The sequence below is a fragment of the Cherax quadricarinatus genome, chromosome 82, assembly GCF_038502225.1.
Source record: "Cherax quadricarinatus isolate ZL_2023a chromosome 82, ASM3850222v1, whole genome shotgun sequence".
NCBI classification, from domain to species: Eukaryota; Metazoa; Arthropoda; class Malacostraca; order Decapoda; family Parastacidae; genus Cherax; species Cherax quadricarinatus.
Window position 1 is genome coordinate 13,558,707 of NC_091373.1, and position 20,791 is coordinate 13,579,497.

Below are 20,791 nucleotides of genomic sequence, written 5' to 3' on the forward strand. Positions count from 1 at the left end.
CCTTTATTTTTTATTTATTTTTTTTTTGCTTCTCTTTCACCATCATTATTCGTTTTTTTTCCTTTCATTCTCTATTTTTCCTTCATTTTCTTCTCCCTCCGTTTGCTTTTTTACATATTTTCCATATAATACCACTTAACGTTCTTCTTGCTGGTCTTAACTTTCTTCCTGGCTGTTCAGTAGACATTGCTAAACATGTCCACTCAATGGCATTAAGAGGAACCTTCAAAGTACTGTATTTATCAGTTTGTGTGTGTGTGTGTGTGTAAGTGTAAGTGTGTGTGTGTATGTGTGTATGTGTGTGTGTGTGTGTATGTGTGTATGTGTGTGTGTGTGTGTATGTGTGTGTGTGTGTATGTGTGTGTGTGTGTGTATATGTGTATGTGTATGTGTGTGTGTGTGTGTGAATGTGTGTGTGTGTTCATTAATTATAAAACTTCAGGAATGATTAACGATGCAAGTCATGATAATAACGGAGGTGGTCATCGCCTTTGTAGCTAAGGTTCTATATCATCCGCCACTGTACATGTATGTTGGTTGTGTATCATCCGCTATTATACGTATATTAGCTGTATTTAATACGCATTATAAAGCATTATGTATACACAATGGTATATTTATATAATACATCATTGTAAATAAAGCTATGTAATATTATACACAAGTTTTCTTACAAATTCTTAATTATATATATTGTATATATAGTCCTCCAGCGGTTACAGCGTCGTGAATGTTGACTTGTTTTCCCCCAGGGGGGGGATAAAATAACACGGGTTCGATCCCCGGCTAGCAGCCGTGATTTGTTAATTGCTTAAAAACTACCTCTTCGTGGTTGCACTAATATATATCTATATCTATACCTCTATACATATACAGTATAATTTACTCTATTGTACAGTCGTATAGAGAACTACAAAGTATACAGACGCTGATAATTGATTTTAATCTTGGATATTAAAGTGGTGTTGACTGGTAGTACACAGGGTAAGTGCAGCCGTAGTGACGCTAGTGCAGTAGATAGTCTGTAAACCGAACCACCCACCCAGCTATCATTACAGTTGTACTGAAAACAAAAGTAATGAGAGCTACTCAGTTTCTCTCCGGCGTTTACCCGTAATAATATTCAGTCATGAATTTGTTTAATAAAGTTGTAATGATGTTAAAGTTCCAAACATATTCTTTATCAGTAGCAACAATGAACGAATTAAATATGTATATATATATATATATATATATATATATATATATATATATATATATATATATATAAAGTCGTACTGCAATAATTATTTCATTCACATCAAGTTATGGTCTGAAAACTTCAAGATTCAGTATTTTTTCTCTAATAGTTATTTAACTGGCTAAGGTTTCTGTTTCTAATTCCCCACTGGAAAATCCATTAGGGATGATGTGGTGTTTTTCTAATATCAATTTTGAGTCATTAGTAATTAGCGAGCCTGTGTTTTTAATAAGTATTTTCATGTCAGTTAATACAACCATTATACTAAGTAGGTAATTTGCATGTTAAGGCGACTCACTCACGGTGATTGTGTGTCAGTTTTCTCAAGTTAGATCTAGTGTGTGTGTGTGTGTGTGTGTGTGTGTGTGTGTGTGTCTGTGTGTCTGTGTGTGTATGTGTGTGTGTGTGTGTGTGTGTGTGTGTGTGTGTGTGTGTGTGTGTCTGTGTGTGTGTGTGTCTGTGTGTGTGTGTGTCTGTGTGTGTGTGTGTGTGTCTGTGTGTGTGTGTGTGTGTATGTATGTCTGTGTGTGTGTCTGTGTGTGTGTGTGTGTGTCTGTGTGTGTGTGTCTGTGTGTGTGTCTGTGTGTGTGTGTGTCTGTGTCTGTGTGTGTGTGTGTGTGTGTGTGTGTGTGTGTGTGTGTGTGTGTGTGTGTCTGTGTGTGTGTGTGTGTCTGTGTGTGTGTGTGTGTGTGTGTGTGTGTCTGTGTGTGTGTGTGTGTGTGTGTGTGTGTCTGTGTGTGTGTGTGTGTCTGTGTGTGTGTGTGTCTGTGTGTGTGTGTGTCTGTGTCTGTGTGTGTGTGTCTGTGTGTCTGTGTCTGTGTGTCTGTGTGTGTGTGTCTGTGTCTGTGTGTCTGTGTGTGTGTGTCTGTGTGTGTGTGTCTGTGTGTGTGTGTGTGTCTGTGTGTGTGTCTGTGTGTGTGTCTGTGTGTGTCTGTGTGTGTCTGTGTGTGTGTCTGTGTGTGTGTCTGTGTGTGTGTGTGTGTGTCTGTGTCTGTGTGTGTGTGTTTGTGTGTGTGTGTGTTTGTGTGTCTGTGTGCGCGTGTGTGTGTGTGTCCGCGTCTGTGTGTGTGTCCGCGTCTGTGTGTGTGTCCGCGTCTGTGTGTGTGTCCGCGTCTGTGTGTGTGTCCGCGTCTGTGTGTGTGTCCGCGTCCGTCTGTGTGTCTGTGTCCCTGGGCGAGCGGGCGTTGGCGGTCGGACGCGCGCGTGCTCACCTAGCTGGTGGGAATTATGGTGGTGGGTGGCTTGATGGTGGTGGTTGGTAATAGTGGTGGTGGGTGGCATGGTGGTTGGTAATAGTGGTGGTGGGTGGCATGGTGGTTGGTAATAGTGGTGGTGGGTGGCATGGTGGTGGCAATGGTGGTGGTGGGTGGCATGGTGGTGGTAATGGTGGGTGGCTTGGTGGTGTGGTGGTTAGTGGCATGGTAGTAGTAATGATAGTGGTGGGTGGCATGGTGGTGATAATGGTTGTGGTGGGTGGCATGGTGGTGATAATGGTTGTGGTGGGTGGCTTGGTGGTGGTTATGGTGGTGGTGGGGGTGGGTGGCGTTAACAGTCGAGGTGGCAATACTAGTGGTCATAATGGTAGTGGTTATAATAGTAATGGTGGTTATAATGGTAGTGATGGTTATAATGGTAGTGATTGTGATTAAAATGGCAGTGATGGTGATTTAAATGGTAGTGATGGTTATAATGGTAGTGATGGTTATACTGGAAGTGATGGTTATACTGGTAGTGATGGTTATAATGGTAGTGATGGTTATAATGGTAGTGGTTATAATGGTAGTGATGGTGGTTATAATGGTAGTAATGGTTATGGTAGTAATGGTTATGGTAGTAATGGTTATAATGGTAGTAATGGTTATAATGGTAGTGTTTGTGGTTATAATGGTAGTGATGGTTATAATTGTAATGGTTATAATGGTAGTAATGGTTATAATGGTAGTGATGGTGGTTATAATGGTAGTGATGGTGGTTATAATGGTAGTGATGGTGGTGCAGGAAAGGTCATGTCATGAGCAAATAACAGTATGAATTACAGCGTAATCGCCCGCCGCTTCTTAAGGTAGGAGCGAGAGTGCTGGTTGTAGCTGATGGAGCCAATACACGTTACCAGGAGGAGAGAGCAGAGGAGGAGGAGGGAAGGGGTGAGAAGAGGAAGAGGGAAGAGGAAAGAGGGAAGAGGAGGGAGGGAAGAGGAGGAGGGAGAAGGTGGGAAGAGGAAGAGAAGAGGAAAAAAAGAGGAAGAGGAGTGAGGGGAGGGAAGAGGAGGAAGAGAAGGGAAAAGGAAGAAAAAGGGAGGGAAGAGGAGGAAGAGAAGGGAAAAGGAAGAAAAAGGGAGGGAAGAGGAGAGGAGGGGAAGGAGGAAGGAACCGTATGATTAGCATACATTAGTTTTAATTTACTTACGTGAACTAAAATCATTGTCTTTTTTTATCCCAGTTGTTTGTGAGATGTTACCCCAACAACCAGTCCTCAAGATTGGTTGTTAGGAGTAACAGACGTAAAAAGCATCAATAGATGTCAGTGGGATTAAGAGACGCCAGAGAGATTGAAGGTCACATGGATCTATTATAGACAAAGGCCAAATTAATAGAAGTACAGGACTTGAACAGAGCAAGCGGGAACTGATAGCCAATAGTCTATAAAGGTCGTAATCCAATAACTAAACGGACTACCCTCAAGGTGACTTGGTAAGTCAGTGGATACTCAACATACCACAACAAAAGGCCTATTTTTCTAAGTCACGCCGTGAGTCGCACCAAATAACTCGTGTGGACAATGTTTTAACAGTTGCAATTTTGATCACTTTTCAAACAAATGCCTTCGTAGAGTAAGAAAGTACAATATTTGATCTGAACTACACAGCTACAGGACATGTACTACAAAACAACTCAGAATGTGCCCTGTGTTCCCAGAGCCACACTGCACTTTCCTTATGATGTCTTATGCTCTAAGCCACAATAAAGGATATTGAGGAGGCAACACACCATCATTGGATCCTTCCTCCTTTCCCAATTTCGAAAGTACCAGCAGCGCTACTTATTTTTTTAATCATTTTGCAGACTAAGAGATGTTATCTTACCTCAGTTCATTTTAAAGCTCCAGCCTCCACCCTCGCACGATGCCACCATCACCAGTCTGCCAACACCCAGGTACCTGGAGATGAAGATAGATGGTATAAAATACCGACACGATGGAAAAATAGACAAATGCAGTATAATGCTGTTCTTTATTGACTACGTTTCGCCCACACAGTGGACTTCATCAATTCACATTATTATTATAATCATGTGGGGGCGCTAAACCCGTAGGATTATACAGCGCGTGTGGGGGGGAGGAGGTGATGGAAGGTATTCAGGCTCAATTCAGGGAACTGGAGCACAGATCTAATTCCCTAGATCAAGAGCCCCTCACCAGCGTCAAGGAACCTCCCTTGAGGGGACCAAGTCACAAACAGATCTACCTGGGCAAATAGAATATGAGTGTAAATAGAGTGGAGGAACAGGTGGAGAATGTTGGATCTGAGACGGCCCTGTACGGATCCGTATCAAATACAACATGTAAATGTGATGAATGGTTTGAAAAACCGACAAGTTGAAGATTGAGACACTTATGCAGCATATGGGAATCTTTATTCAAGTCACCTCACTACAGTATATAAGCCACGTCTACGGCCCTATGCTGTACATTCTACAAGATTGATGGACTGAACACATCGACTCCAGGCTGAGGGACTGATTACCTCATACTCCTCCTCTCCATACGCCTTCCTCTTTGTATTGGACTGATGAAGCCACTGTGTGGCGAAACGTTTCCTGAATAAAGATTTCCATATGCTGCATAAGTGTCTCAATCTACAACATGTAAAGCCGAGATCCACTGTGCACTCGACAGGTAGAAGTCCCTCGTTAAGTTGTCATATTATGTTTTATTTATTAAAGTGTTAACCAGTTGGAATCTTACAGTTTTGGAAATCTTACTAATATGGAAACATCCTGGACATTTAAACCAAAGAAAATGCTGGATCATTCGCCCAGGCATGGTGGGTGGGAGGTAGTAGTCGCCTCACCCACGCACATCCCACGGAACCCCAACACGTCAGTGTGATAACTCAGTTTCGCCCGCGTACCTGGGGACAATTTTCGCTCAAACGTAAACAACTGAATTCTCCCACCAACCAATTAAGATGACAGGATCAACTCGTTCACACAGATGGCAGCTCCTGCTACAGGTAATCATTTGACTTTCCCACTGTGCTTATAATGCGCGTGGTTGCAAAGGCAAACTTACTTGTGCATTCCTGCAAAAGCGCTCTTATTTGAGAGGGCTTGCAAATGGCCACTTACGTGCGTTTGCAAGGAGCGATTATACGCGCACTTTTGCAAAGTGCCCATCTATAAAACTGATGACCTTGCAAATCATTAATGTCGTTTAAACTATTGTAAAGTTTTCCATGGCAAACAGTCGCCTTACCTTGGTATCAGAGGTACTTGGTTGGGACACTGTGGAAGATTACAAGAGTCTTTTTCACCGAGAGTTCTAAACACACTGGGCAGGACGTCTTTGTAAGGATCACCGAAAGGTGTGTAGACAGACAGTCGAGAAAACACGAGCGTTTTTCCTACACTTATCACTGAACATGAAAAATGGTGTACGTAGCTGGAAACTTACAAATGATACTGCAGATTGTCACTTCGTACCGCAGCTTACGAACGTTACTGTAACACCCTAATGAATGTTGCTGTACCACAGGAGTCAACGTTTTCGTACCACACTCCATACACTCACGCCCATACACAGAGGCAAGAAGGTACTGAAGTTTGTCACCCCATCCTTCACCCTTTCCCTCAGTAATCTCACGCACACAGCTTGGACACAAAACAGCCTGCTAATCACCTCAACGAGGTCAGTCAGTTGCTTCGCAGCTAGTTAGCGCTTGTCCGAGATGAAAATGTTTCTACATAATTTCGTGTCATTTTTAATTCAAATCTGTTGTATATATTTATATATAGTGTATATGCATACACATTTTCTAACTCAAACACCATTTTAAGCAGTCGTTTATTTTCCCAATGAGCTCGTCTTCCACGGAATTAGAGCTATTCTTCCATTCCTCGAATCAAATATGATTACTTCCTATTCCAAATGCACTTTATGATCTTTGCTTAGTTCCGCTCCACGATAATAATAATAATAATAATAATAATAATAATAATAACAATAATACACTTTACACAATAAAAGACTTACATGTTTGTATAATGAAATATATCTTAACCTTGTGTATGAACTAGCAGTAAGGTGTAATAAAAGGTCGGAGGATTACCTAAGCTATTACTTAACGCTGACGCAAGGAAGATTATAATGCTGAACCTATCTGCTGAAGCTTAAGCATGGTAATATCTTTGTTGGGTTTAAGATTGGTATTATCTGTGTTGTGTGTAAACATGGTAGTATTTACGTTGGGTGTGTGAACATGGTATTACCTGTAGTATGTTGGGTATGAGCATGGTGTTATTCACAATATGTTGAGTATTAGAATGATAATATTTGCGTTGGGTGTGTGAGCATGATAATGCTGTGTTTGGTATAAGCACAGTAATATCTGCGTGGGGTGTATGAGCACCGTAATGCCTAAGTTAGGTATGAGCGTGGTTGTATCCGTGTTTGTTGTGAGCATTGTAGCACCTTCTAGGTATTCACGGAAACCGGTTAACCGGGCAAGAGTACTTGGGTGGGAAAACCGTGAAACACGGTATTTCCCACAATACAAATCTCGACGTTCAATGGACTTCGGCTGACAACTAAAAGAACCAGGTTCAATTTTGGGGAGGATTGAGATGTACAGGTATGTCTCCTTTAAATGTTGTTCTATTTCCCCTGGCTGTAAATAGGTACCTGAGAGTTAGTCGACTATATGGTGATAATTTCCCTAGGGTAGGGTAAGGTCAAGGATAAACTGAGGTAGGATAAAAGATCTTAGCTTGAATATGAGCCAAGGAAGGATAATGGCTATTAGCCTGAATATGAGCCAAAGAATGGCAGTAGCGAGCTGAGGAAACATAACAGCTATTAGCCTGATCGTGAGCTGAGGAAACAACAGCTATTAGCCTGATGGTGAGCTGAAGGATAAGAGCTATTAACCTGATCGTGAGCTGAGGAAGGATAACAGTTATTAGCCTCATCATAAGCTAAATCCTGAAAAAGAATGTGTGATGTCAACTGGGATTATTAATTGATGTCATCTCACTAACATGTAGCAAACCAGAAGAATAAAGGTCACAATACCATTTCTGGAAAAAAGTCCCAAATACTCCACGGAGAGGAAACTTTTCACGACATTTCGCTCCGACCTTGACCAATAAGATAACTAGATAACTGCATATTACAAACCTTAACTTCGCCTAAAGAATTTACTCATTAAAGTCTGTATTGTGTATCGTAGTTTAGCAAAACTTGCAAAATATTCTTGTTTTCAAGTCCTCATGAAGTAAGAGCTGGCTGGATAATTTTCCATTGGATAGAAGAATGTGTATCAGTTCCCGTGAAAACTGCCGTCTGTGTTGGACGAATAAACCAAAAATAATTGCCAAAATTCAGCCACAGTCAAAACGTTGTATGGTAGACTGTTATCCTTCCTGGCGCTGGTGCTGTGTTGTGGTGGTGCTGTGTTGTTGGTGCTGTGTTGGTGGTGCTTTGGTGTTGATGTGGTAGTGCTGTGTTTTGTTGTGGTGCTGTGTTTTGTTGTGGTGGTGCTGTGGTGTTGCTGTGGTGGTGGTTCTGGAGGTGCTGTGGTGCTGGAGGTTCTGTGGTATTGGTGGTGTGGTGTTGTGGTATTGGTACTGTGGTGTTGGTGTTGTTGTGTTGCTGTGTTTTGGTGTTGGCGCTGTGGTGGTGCTGTGTTTTGGTATTGTAGTGGTGTTGCTGTGTTTTGGTGTTGGTGCTGTGTTTTGGTATTGTAGTGGTGGTGCTGTGTTTTGGTATTGTGATGGGGCTGTGGTGTTGGTGGTGCTGTGTTTTGATGTGGTGCTGTGCTGTTGGAGGTGCTGTGGTGCTCTAGGTGCATCGGTATTGGTGCTGTAGTGGCGCTGATGGTGCTGTGATGTGGTGCATTGATGCTCTGGTGGTACTGTGGTGTTGGTAGTGCAATGATGACGTGGTGTTGATCCTGTGATGTTTTTTGATGCTGTGGTATTAGTGGTGCTGTGTTGGTAGTGCTATGGTGATGACGTGGTGTTGATGCTGTGATGCTGATGATGCTGTGGTGTTGGTGGTGCTGTGGTAGTGCTGTGTTGCTGGTGGTGCTGTAGTGTAGGCGGTGCTGTGGTACTGGTAGTATTGTGGTGTTGATGGTGCTGTGGTAGTGTTGTGGTGCTGGTGGCGCTGTGGTGTTGGTGCTGTGGTGTTGGTGGTGATGCGGTGTTGGTGGTGCTGTGGTGTTGGTGGTGCTGTGGTGTTGGTGGTGCTGTGGTGTTGGTGGTGCTGTGGTGTTGGTGGTGCTGTGGTGTTGGTGATGCTGTGGTGTTGGTGGTGCTGTGGTGTTGGTGGTGCTGTGGTGTTGGTGGTGCTGTGGTGTTGGTGGCGCTGTGGTGTTGGTGGCGCTGTGGTGTTGGTGGTGCTGTGGAGCTGGTGGTGCTGTGTTGGTGGTGGCAGCAGAAGTGGCGGCGGAGGCAACTGTAGTGGCGGCGGCGGCGACAGTAGTGGCGGCGATGGTGACAGTAGTGACGGGGGTGACAGCGGCAGAAGTAGCGGCGGCCTGAGTGTCGGAAGCGCCGTTGTAGGCCGCTTGTAGTCCATTCATTCACCTTGCTCTAATTCCTATTAATATTCATACCTCTGGCGTTTGATTAAATAATTCCTCGCCCCAACATAGCCGAGAACAACACCAACGCGTATATCTTCCCCTCCCTCTCCCCATTCTTCCTCCCCCTTCCCCTTCATCTGAACTCTCCCTTACCCCTTCTCCTTGCTTACAGTCCCCGGGAAGTGGCTCTCACTAACTGCATAATACGAAGAGGAAGCAGTTATAATGCTGAAGTGGAGCCCCTCTTCCTCTTTACTTCTTCCCCTTCCTGTTTCCCTTCCTCCTACTCCTGGCTAGTGTTCCCCTGATACAAGAAACCCATTGAGTATGAGGGGAACAAAACACTGAAACATTGCATGTCTTTTATTCCCACAATGTAAGTGATTAGGAGTAGAATAGCAGCACACTGAAGATGTATCAAATTTTATTTGATAAATGAAGTGTCTCCCATGTTGGTAGTGAAACACATCCTCCTGAGGTACTGGGTTGGTGTACAGAAGGTGGCAAGTATCTGCCCGTGCAGACAGATAAGCCACCTGCTTCAGCAGACCAGGTGCCAGGAGAGGGCAAAGGGGGAAGGGAGCAATCCAAGAATCATAATATATCGATGACAACAACTGCGAGAAGGGAGGAAGCACACACACACAACTGGGTTATTCAAGACACTCTATGCAACACCACCACCACTCACTCCTCTTCCTCCTCCTCTTCCTCCTCCTCTTCCTCCTCCTCTTCCTCCTCCTCGTCCTCCTCCTCCTCCTCCTCCTCGTCCTCTTCCTCCTCCCTTTTCTCCTCCTTTTTCTCCTCTTCCTACTCCACATGTTTAATCCTCTAACTTTTTTCCCTTTTCATTTTCTCCAACTTTTATCTCTTCTTCTCAACATTTCCCGTGAAATGTGGCTGTCAGCACAAGAATCACCAGGAGAAAAAATACAGCACAACATTCTTAGATATTAATTTTTAAGATGCTGTTTTTGGTTTGAGAGAAATCACGGTATTTTATGAAGTTTTCTTCCGCATCTACAAAGTGGCTACAATGAACACGTTTAGCGAAACTAGCAACCATCTTGTCTAAATTCAAGTTATTTGTTTCACTTAATAAAATGTACTGGAGGAGCACACCTACGATCCTATTATGGGGAGTTTCACAGACTGTAAAACATTTTTTTTATACCAATGTCGGTGATTCTTTCTGTGGCCATTTGGGACATTTGGTAATTTAGAGTCAGAGTAAATATTCATACTGGACTGGAATCGAAGAAAAAACACTGTACATACGTGGATATACTACGATAATATAAGTGCCAATACTCAGTTTAGCAAACATGTGTTTCTGATGTGAAACATATCAAAGACACTTGTTGGTATGCAGGGAGTTACAACTGAATGACCTGGCATCCAAAATTTCGCAGGCAGGTATTAGTATTATAACTAAGCTGCTTGTGTTGACGTTATTAAAATAAAATAGACAGGTAAGGTAGGAAGATGACGGCAGATCCAAGGACTTTCAGATGAGCAGCTTGGGCTTCGAGGGAGAATTTCTGGACAACCAGGAAACCTCCCTGGATATGCTCCTACCGTTCAACAGGTTCCTCAGTATGCGAGGGTATTAATGTATCCACGTTCTACTGAAGAAGCCTCTTGTGTAGGTGAAACACTTCGGGAAAGGTACCCAAGTGTTACCCATGTGTCTTACTCACCACCTTGTTGGTATCGTGTAACATAAATCAGGAGTGCCCAAACTAGGGTACAAGTACCCCGATGAGTACGCGAAATGATCTGTTTCGATGTGATTGTAATTAATGAGGTTTTAAATTTATCTACATATACTATGTTTAGACTTCGCAGAACAAGCTAAATATTTTACATACATTTATGTCAAGCCAGAAGAGATTAAAATCCAACTATGGGACAAAGTACACAGTACTATACAGACCATGCCAGACCAAACAATACTCTGACGCCCAGCGAAGATAGGCGTTTGTTTCTGAGTAGCTGGCAAGCGGCTGGTGAATAGTTATTCTTCATCTCTCCAGAATGAACCGACCAACAAAAGATATTAGAATGCTTAGACTTGGCAGAACTATTGAGATAACCTTTCCTAATTTATGAAACGTTTTAGTACATCGATGAATAATTATATTGTAATAATATGAATAGATAATGTGTGGGATAAGCGCCAGCACCATCAAGCTCTGCCCAGCCTCATGACTACGTAGGCGTCAAAGATAAAATTAATTTTAGGGGAACAAAATATCAAGACAGGAAAATCGTGGGCATCTAAATTACTTATTCTCCTCTTCACATTCTTTAGGTATTTAAAGTTAAATACTGTGATCAAGTTAACAGCTTGGGGGCATAGAGGTGCTCCCAGTAGAAAGCTATTAGATAAATATATATATATATATATATATATATATATATATATATATATATATATATATATATATATTAGTACGAATGCGAAAATAAACCTATATGAATTCAGAGAGATTAGCGCACACAACAAAAATATAATCGAGTGAGCGCGATGTACGTAAACGATTTTTCATTGGAAAGTAAAACTAGTAAATATTAGATAGCAATCACAGGCAGGAATAACGACTGACACACGGTAATGACACGGCTAGTGTTCCTAAAATATTGCACTCAACTCTTCATCCACCTGCCAGAGTTTTACCTATATTGTATATAGAATAATACTAATATATATATATATATATATATATATATATATATATATATATATATATATATATATATATATATATATATATATATGCCGAAGAAGGAAGAAAGAAGAAGGAAGAAACAGAGGCAGTAATTTCATGCACTGGTCAGGGAGGTATACCATCTTTTAGGAGTGAAGAAGAGCAGAATGTAAGTGTGGTGGAGGTACGTGAGGCATTACGTAAAATGAAAGGGGGTAAAGCAGCTGGAACTGATGGGATCTGACAGAAATGTTAAAAGCAGGGGGGGATATAGTGTTGGAGTGGTTGGTACTTTTGTTTAATAAATGTATGAAAGAGGGGAAGGTACCTAGGGATTGGCGGAGAGCATGTATAGTCCCTTTATATAAAGGGAAAGGGGACAAAAGAGACTGTAAAAATTATAGAGGAATAAGCTTACTGAGTATACCAGGAAAAGTGTACGGTAGGGTTATAATTGAAAGAATTAGAGGTAAGACAGAATGTATGATTGCGGATGAGCAAGGAGGTTTCAGAGTGGGTAGGGGATGTGTACATCAAGTGTTTACATTGAAGCATATATGTAAACAGTATTTAGATAAAGGTAGGGAAGTTTTTATTGCATTTATGGATTTAGAAAAGGCATATGATAGAGTGGATAGAGGACCAATGTGGCAGATGTTGCAAGTATATGGAATAGGTGGTAAGTTATTAAATGCTGTAAAGAGTTTTTATGAGGATAGTGAGGCTCAGGTTAGGGTGTGTAGAAGAGAGGGAGACTACTTCCCGGTAAAAGTAGGTCTTAGACAGGGATGTGTAATGTCACCATGGTTGTTTAATATATTTATAGATGGGGTTGTAAAGGAAGTAAATGCTAGGGTGTTCGGGAGAGGGGTGGGATTAAATTTTGGGGAATCAAATTCAAAATGGGAATTGACACAGTTACTTTTTGCTGATGATACTGTGCTTATGGGAGATTCTAAAGAAAAATTGCAAAGGTTAGTGGATGAGTTTGGGAATGTGTGTAAAGGTAGAAAGTTGAAAGTGAACATAGAAAAGAGTAAGGTGATGAGGGTGTCAAATGATTTAGATAAAGAAAAATTGGATATCAAATTGGGGAGGAGGAGTATGGAAGAAGTGAATGTTTTCAGATACTTGGGAGTAGACGTGTCGGCGGATGGATTTATGAAGGATGAGGTTAATCATAGAATTGATGAGGGAAAAAAGGTGAGTGGTGCGTTGAGGTATATGTGGAGTCAAAAAACGTTATCTATGGAGGCAAAGAAGGGAATGTATGAAAGTGTAGTAGTACCAACACTCTTATATGGGTGTGAAGCTTGGGTGGTAAATGCAGCAGCGAGGAGACGGTTGGAGGCAGTGGAGATGTCCTGTTTAAGGGCAATGTGTGGTGCAAATATTATGCAGAAAATTCGGAGTGTGGAAATTAGAAGGTGTGGAGTTAATAAAAGTATTAGTCAGAGGGCAGAAGAGGGGTCGTTGAGGTGGTTTGGTCATTTAGAGAGATTGGATCAAAGTAGAATGACACGGAAAGCATATAAATCTATAGGGGAAGGAAGGCGGGGTAGGGGTCGTCCTCGAAAGGGTTGGAGAGAGGGGGTAAAGGAGGTTTTGTGGGCAAGGGGCTTGGACTTCCAGGAAGCGTGCGTGAGCGTGTTAGATAGGAGTGAATGGAGACGAATGGTACTTGGGACCTGACGATCTGTTGGAGTGTGAGCAGGGTAATATTTAGTGAAGGGATTCAGGGAAACCGGTTATTTTCATATAGTCGGACTTGAGTCCTGGAAATGGGAAGTACAATGCCTGCACTTTAAAGGAGGGGTTTGGGATATTGGCAGTTTGGAGGGATATGTTGTGTATCTTTATATGTGTATGCTTCTAGACTGTTGTATTCTGAGCACCTCTGCAAAAACAGTGATAATGTGCGAGTGTGGTGAAAGTGTTGAATGATGATGAAAGTATTTTCTTTTTGGGGATTTTCTTTCTTTTTTGGGTCACCCTGCCTCGGTGGGAGACGGCCGACTTGTTGAAAAAAAAAAAAATATGCCGAATAGGTAAAATTGGTCAGTTAACAAGAACTCATTTAAAATTAAATCCTTTCTAAAATTTTCTCTAATACGTTTACAAATATGTACATATTTTTCATTTGTGCTAACGTAAAAATTAATAATTTTGTATCAAAAGAACCTTAGAAAACTTACCTAACCTTATAACACGCGCAATTTAATTTAGCCTAATTCAACTAAATATATTTTAGATAAGTTTACAGGAAGTTAATAAACAAACACAATGAAATATATTTTTTTCGTTACGTTCAGAATGATTTTCGAAATTATTGCATACACAAATTTTCGCTTGCCTTATTTGGCAAGAAAAGTGTTGCTATTTAAGACAAAATCGCAAGTTTTACCTATTCGGCACGACATTATATATATATATATATATATATATATATATTAGTGCACCCACGAACGTGTGATTTTAAACCTTATTCCACTCAGCCATCAATGCTGAAGACATCAGGTGGCCAGTACCACTGGACATATCACCCCTGATGCCAGTACATACGTAGCCACGGAAATTGCATGACTAATTTCATTCTCCTCCCGTTTGGAATACCAGTCTTCACTAGCAGTACGCTTATTAATGCATCCTCGAACGAATGGTTTTAAGCAAATAATGCTGCGAATGGCCGGAATATAACCCCCGATATTTCGCACGTCATCCGGGAAGCCCTCCAAAACTGCGAAAAGCCTTAGTCCGAAACGTCGTCCTAAGTCTCTTTCTCCTACTTACATGTTATTTGTGTATATCTCCTATATTCAGGTTGTGTATTTAATACCAGCAAGTTGATGAGTGGGACATTTGTAACGTCAGTGCCTGTTAATCACGAATTTCGTTCACGATACTTTAACCGTCAAAACATAGATTAAATTAAGCTCACAGCATATATACACTGAGATAGACCCATCCCCATCGGTGTATATATCCCTGTGTAGATACTTTGAAATCAGATCCACGTTACAGAACTTCTATAATTTACATAGAGGGCCTTTTCATTTCTATAAATACACAATTTGCACACCCCAAATCAGAAAAAAAATATTCCTCAAACTATTAAAACAGTCACCTATGCCAAAAAAGATCACATACGTTAAAAGAAAATGTGTAGTTGCGCCAAAGTTGACAACGAGTTTCGTGGTAACTTTTCGTAGTGCCCCCTCCAACTCCATAATATTTCCGCGGAGGAAAGAAAACGGCGTCATTACTGGTAAACAATACAAATTACGTCAAAGGAATTTCGTGTCGTATTATTAAAATTAGGGGGGTTTGTTATCCTTAAGTATAATCAGCATGAGACGTGGTATTAGCGAGTTCAAATTACAGCCATGAAACTGAGCAAAAGTTGGTGAAATATTCTTGAAAATGGATTTCATTTTACGTGGTCATGGTTACCAGGGGATTTGAGAGAAAGAGAGTTTAAGAGAAAAACAGAGACAGAGGGGGTAGGGAGAGAGAGGGGGAGAGAGAGAAGGAGGGAGAGAGTGAGAGAGAGAGAGAGAGAGAGAGAGAGAGACAGAGACAGACAGACAGACAGACAGACAGACAGACAGACAGACAGACAGACAGACAGACAGACAGACCAGTATCACTCCTGTCAATCAATGGCAAGATCCTTGAGACAATAATTTCAAGACAAATGAGAGTTTTTTGACTACCACTCACTACTTTGTGATCGTCAATATGGCTTCAGGAAAGGTTACTCTGCTGCTGAAACCTCTCCACTAAATGGCACCAGTCACTGGATGAATCCAAAGTCAGCTGTGTGATAGCACTGGACATTGCTGGTGCTTTCGACCGAGTGTGGCACCAGGGTCTTTCGGCAAAACTGCAAGCACTGGGAATTGCAGGCTCTACGCTACGTCTCCTCAGTGATTACCTTCATAGTAAATCTCTAAGGGTAGTTCTCAGTGGAACATAATCAGCAAGACATCCTACTGGGGCAAGTGTTCCACAGGGAAGTGTGCACGGGCCATTGTTATGGAATGTCAACTTCAATGACCTCCTCCATCTCATCCGAGAATCCCATGCAAATGCAGACGACTGTACTGACATTTACTTATCCAAGAGAAGAAATGCCAGCTGCTCTAAGCTACATCAATCACCAGCTAAGAGCTATATCAGCTTGGGGAAACCGATGGCAAGTAACATTTGCACCTGAGAAAACACAAATGATGATGGTCTCTAGGCACCATGATGGTAATGCCGGAGCAGTAGTAAGTATGAATGGGAAAGTGTAGGTACCTGGGAAAGAAGTTGATATCCTTGGGATGAAACTCGACTCCAAACTGACCATGAAGAACCACGCTGTATATCTTGCAAACAAGGCAGCTAGGAAGCTTGCAGCACTTCGACGTATCTGCATCTGCTTGACAGTAGGGGCTGCAAGGTTCTGTATGAGGCACAAGTACGCTTACACCTTGAGTATGCTACACTTTCTTGGTTTGCCTGCCCCCATCTCATTTGCGACTGCTTGACAGAGTAGATAACAGAACAAGACGTCTCACCTCTCGCCTGGACCCATCCTGGATAGATCTGTCATATCAGCAGAGACTTCAACACACGAGGGATGTGGGTGGCCTTACTGTTATGTACAAGGCCAACAGTGTCAAAGTACCACACTTGGCTCCACTTCGAGAACAGCGAGAAGCAAGACGGGCAGAAAGCAACTTCACTCTGGCTGTACCCTTCTCCAGAACATCACTTCATCTGAGATCATTTATCCCCAGGATGACTCGAGTCTGGAACACATTTGTACAGCATTATGATGTCAACGAGATCAAGTCAGATGACCAAATGAAAATGCTGGTCTACAGATGGCTCCAACTTCATCCTGTTCCCTACTTGCATGTTTCATAACAATAAAAATGCTTTCAAATAAGCTGATGTAGGTAACAGCTCTTAGCTTGTCAATAAAGTTAGGAATCCTTAACCTGTAAATAGTTTGTCAATAAAGCTGGGGCTCCTTAACCTAACCTTGTCAAACCATTTGTGTAAAAAAAGAGGGAGAGAGAGAGAGAGAGAGAGGGGGGGGGATCCTTAACCTAACCTTGTCAAACCCTGTGTTAAAAAAAAAAGAGAGAGAGATGGAACTGATGGAAATAGCCAAATATATTCAAATTCTTAGACAGTTAAGGTGAATTAAGCTCTTCGATATTCCAAAAAATTTAGCAAGGTTAGGCTAGGATTCTAGATCAAAATGGGTACAAAATTGAACTAAAAAAAAAAGATGCCTAAGTTTTGCTAACGGTTGTCTTTAAGGAAGAAACTTCAGAGAATCCATTCTTGATAAAATACTGAAATGCTACAGTTTTTTAGAACTTAAATACATCTAATACTGTATTGTATATCTACAATTATCTTTATATGCAACCTGTATACACAACAATAACAATAATAAATTAACCTTCTAATATGAAATACATTTCTACACCCAGACCTGTGTATGAGTATGTATTCTAGTGTTGAAGTCGAGAAAAATTGTAGCCTTAATGACCCTCGTTTAGTCGATAGCCTTTAAGCATAACAAACCTACTATAGGAGAGGTGTATATATGCACACATTTTGCTTCGATCCGTATTAATGCATTCCTGGCTGGTGGTGCGCAAATAATATGCAGCTTTAATGACCTTAAACGCATAAGAAAGAAGGCACTGCAGTGGGCCTTTCGGCCCATGCTAGCCACTTCAAACTCAGACACATCCAGCTTACATTTAAAGCTTCTCAACACTTCTTGCCGCAGTAACACTACTTGGGAGTTTGTTCCACTCGTCTTCAACTATTTCTAAATCAGTGTTTCATTATAGCTTTTCTAAATCTAAATTATCCAACTTGAATCCATTGCTGTGAATCCTGACTTGGTTAGATTCTTTCAGCACGCCATTTAATATCCCTTTTATTTTTTCCTGCAGTCGATTTGTTCGCTTCAGTCGCATCGACTCGAATTTCACGCGTTTCCAGAGAGTGTAAACTTAATGCCCTCAGCCTGTCTTCGTACGAAAGGTTTCTTATACATGGGATCAACTTTGTCATGCTGCTCTGTATATTTTATAGCGCGTTTATGTTCATACTGTAATATGCAGACCAGAACTGAGCGGCATAATGTAAATGAGGTTTTACCAAAGGCATATACAACTAAAGTTTAACATTAGGGCTTAAAAATGGTTATAATTATGACTATATTTTGTAAAGGAGTGGACCAGTAAGTCAGCAGAAGGCCTCAGTCGGATGGCCAAAAGCTCCAGTGGCGCCAGGAAAAAAAATTTCCGTTTCCTGACGAATCTTACCTTACCTCACCTAATTAGGACTTTTGTTGTTATACGTTTTGATATGAATCCAAAAAACCTATAAGCTTTACTTCTTTTTAATAATCAGTTTGACTAAGCTCTGCATTATTTTGCTTATACGCGCCATAGTTATTTTTTCCCTAGGATTAAAATCTTGCTTTTGTCCGCACTGAACAGTATCTGCTGCTACACTGACCACAACATGAAGCTATCCAGGTCATCCTATACCTTTCTCATGTCAGCATAGTAAATGATCTGAAAACCTTTTTCGTCGTCGACATTTTTGTCTATATTCCCTTATCGACGTTTATGTAGATCATGAACAACAAGGGTCTCAATATTGTGGCACACCACTTGTGACTGGTCCTTATTCTATTCTCTCACTATTTATGCACACAGGCGCACGCTGTTGCTTATCACTCAGCCATGACTCGACCAATGAGAAAATTTCTCATACTATACCATGGGCTGCCACTTTCTTCGGTCTCCTGTGTGGGACTCTGCCAAGGGCCTTACTGAAATAAATATACACAATATTATAATTTTTCTTGGTCTACTGTCTCGAATTCCGTAATTATAAAACTTAGTTAATTCGTAAGAATAAATGTTGTATTGAAAACTGTGTTGAATTTCAATGATCAGATTATGTCTTTCAAGAAAGCTTCGAATGGCATCCACAACTGATTCCGTCAACTTTCCCACAATTGTGGTTAGGTTGATTGATCTATAATTTAAAGCCAAGGACCTGCCTCCCACCTTGTATATGGATATTACATTTGTCCTTTTCCACTTATCTGGTACGAAACCCGTTTGTAGCAATCTGCTGAAGATACTAGCTAATGGTTTGCTAAGTAATCTTTTGCATTGGTTTAGAACTACTGAAAACAGCTCGTCTGGGCCGGTTGACTTGTTTGGTTTCAACCTTATGAAGTTGTCTGAGAATCTTGCCAATAGTGTCATTGATCTTGTATTATTTATTCTCGTCCTGACCTGTATAATTATTGATCTCCGGGATTTCATTTGAATCTTTTTGTATAAAAACAGAGAGGAAAGAGTGTTAAAACAAGTTGCACACTACTTTGTCACTAACAGTAAGCTGACCTGAGTTACATTTAAGTGAGATACTATTTCCCCTAACCTGATGCCTTTATATCTGAAAGAAACTTCGGGTTTGCCTCTAATTCTCTTCACAACCTTAATTTCATAATCTCTTCTGGCTTTTCCTATTCATTTTTTTACTTCTCTCTAAAATTAAATCGTCAGTATATTTAATGTATTTTATATTCTATTTTTATATTCTATTTTTTTTTTTTGCTAACACGTGTTTAGCATGACCTACTTCCACTACCCAGCCCAGCTCACCTGTGACCTCATATTTCACCTGTTACACTTCACCTCCCGTTATGTACACTAAGCTCCTGGCCACACGCTTCTGCTTTAGGCTAAGAAACGATGATGTCTCCAGCAATGTAATAGTATATATATCTCTGAATTCTACCGATGAAGCCTATGGTGTAGGCGAAACTTTTCGTCAATAAAGATTCTTAGTGTTGCACGTGTGTCTTAGTCATCAACTTGTTGATATTGTATATTATTTTAAATATGAATGAGCTTTTCAATCTCATTCTTGTTAAACACAAGTTACCAGAACCTTTTCCTTAAAGATGGTACCAAGATCTTTCATTCTCATCTTCATTCTTGGAGTCCAGGTTACCAAACTATGAGAACCTTTTCCTTTTATCTTTTAACCTCGTATCTATTTTTTTTTTAAACTCGCTAAGCCCCGAGAACTTCTTTCTACTTAGGGGCGGACATTACCACCTTCTTAATACCAGTATTGGGTTTCTGAGCCGTCAAGTTGCCTGACAGCGAGGTAATGAAAAGGTGTTGCCCACGGCTAGGAAACAAAAATTGCGAGGCTTGTTGGATAAATTTGCAGTGCCGGTCCGAGCCACCCGCATACCGAGTGAAAAAAAAAAACGAGAACTGCTGGAACCAGTCAACCGGGTGTGTTTCCGGGTATTGTATTTATTGGTTGTTTGACATGAGGTTCTTTATTACTCGAGAGCTTCCATTATTTCATTGGCTAGGATTCTGACAGCGTCAAAATTCGCCTTAATTGCACAGAACGTGGAGATCGGAGCCGTAAATTTGAGTTCGGAATTATTCCCTTTGTATGCAAATCAGATGACCACCCTCTTGACTCCAGACTTGCGCCTTTGTGGTCTTCATCGTAACCAATGGTTGTGGTCCTGTCGCTTGTGGTCTTTATCAAGTCCACAAACCATATTCCTTATGTGTGAGGGGCCATTATCAAGATCACTGGCCATAGTCCTCTTGCCTGTGGTCTTTATCGAGGTCACTAGTTATAGTTCTCTTGCCCGTGGTTATCAAGGCCACTAGCTATGCTTCTTGCAATAAGATCACAGTAAACAGGTAATATCACCAAATATAAAAACACTGTGAAAAAAATATAATGAAACTGTAAGTGCTTTCGTGATTTCTCACATATCAGTGTTTGTTTTACACACATACATAAGCTATATATAGACACGCTATATATATATATATATATATATATATATATATATATATATATATATATATATATATATATATATATATATATATATGTCGTGCCGAATATGTAAAACTGGTCAATTAGCAAGAACTCATTTAAAATTAAGTCCTTTCT

General features: G+C 41.0%; 1 long non-coding RNA gene across 2 annotated transcripts in view; it reads right to left on the reverse strand.

The window, feature by feature from the left end:
- LOC138855124 (uncharacterized) overlaps positions 1-20,791 on the reverse strand; it is a 468,769-nt gene that overhangs the window by 276,584 nt on the left and 171,394 nt on the right. The window contains exons 1-2 of one of the 2 annotated variants that reach the window (XR_011394281.1): positions 5,912-6,033; positions 4,323-4,396 (exon numbers count right to left, since the gene is read on the reverse strand). This is a non-coding gene — a long non-coding RNA (uncharacterized lncRNA). Of the gene's footprint in view, positions 1-4,322; positions 4,397-5,911; positions 6,034-20,791 lie in introns of those variants that run through there. The other variant, XR_011394282.1, reaches the window with a different exon arrangement.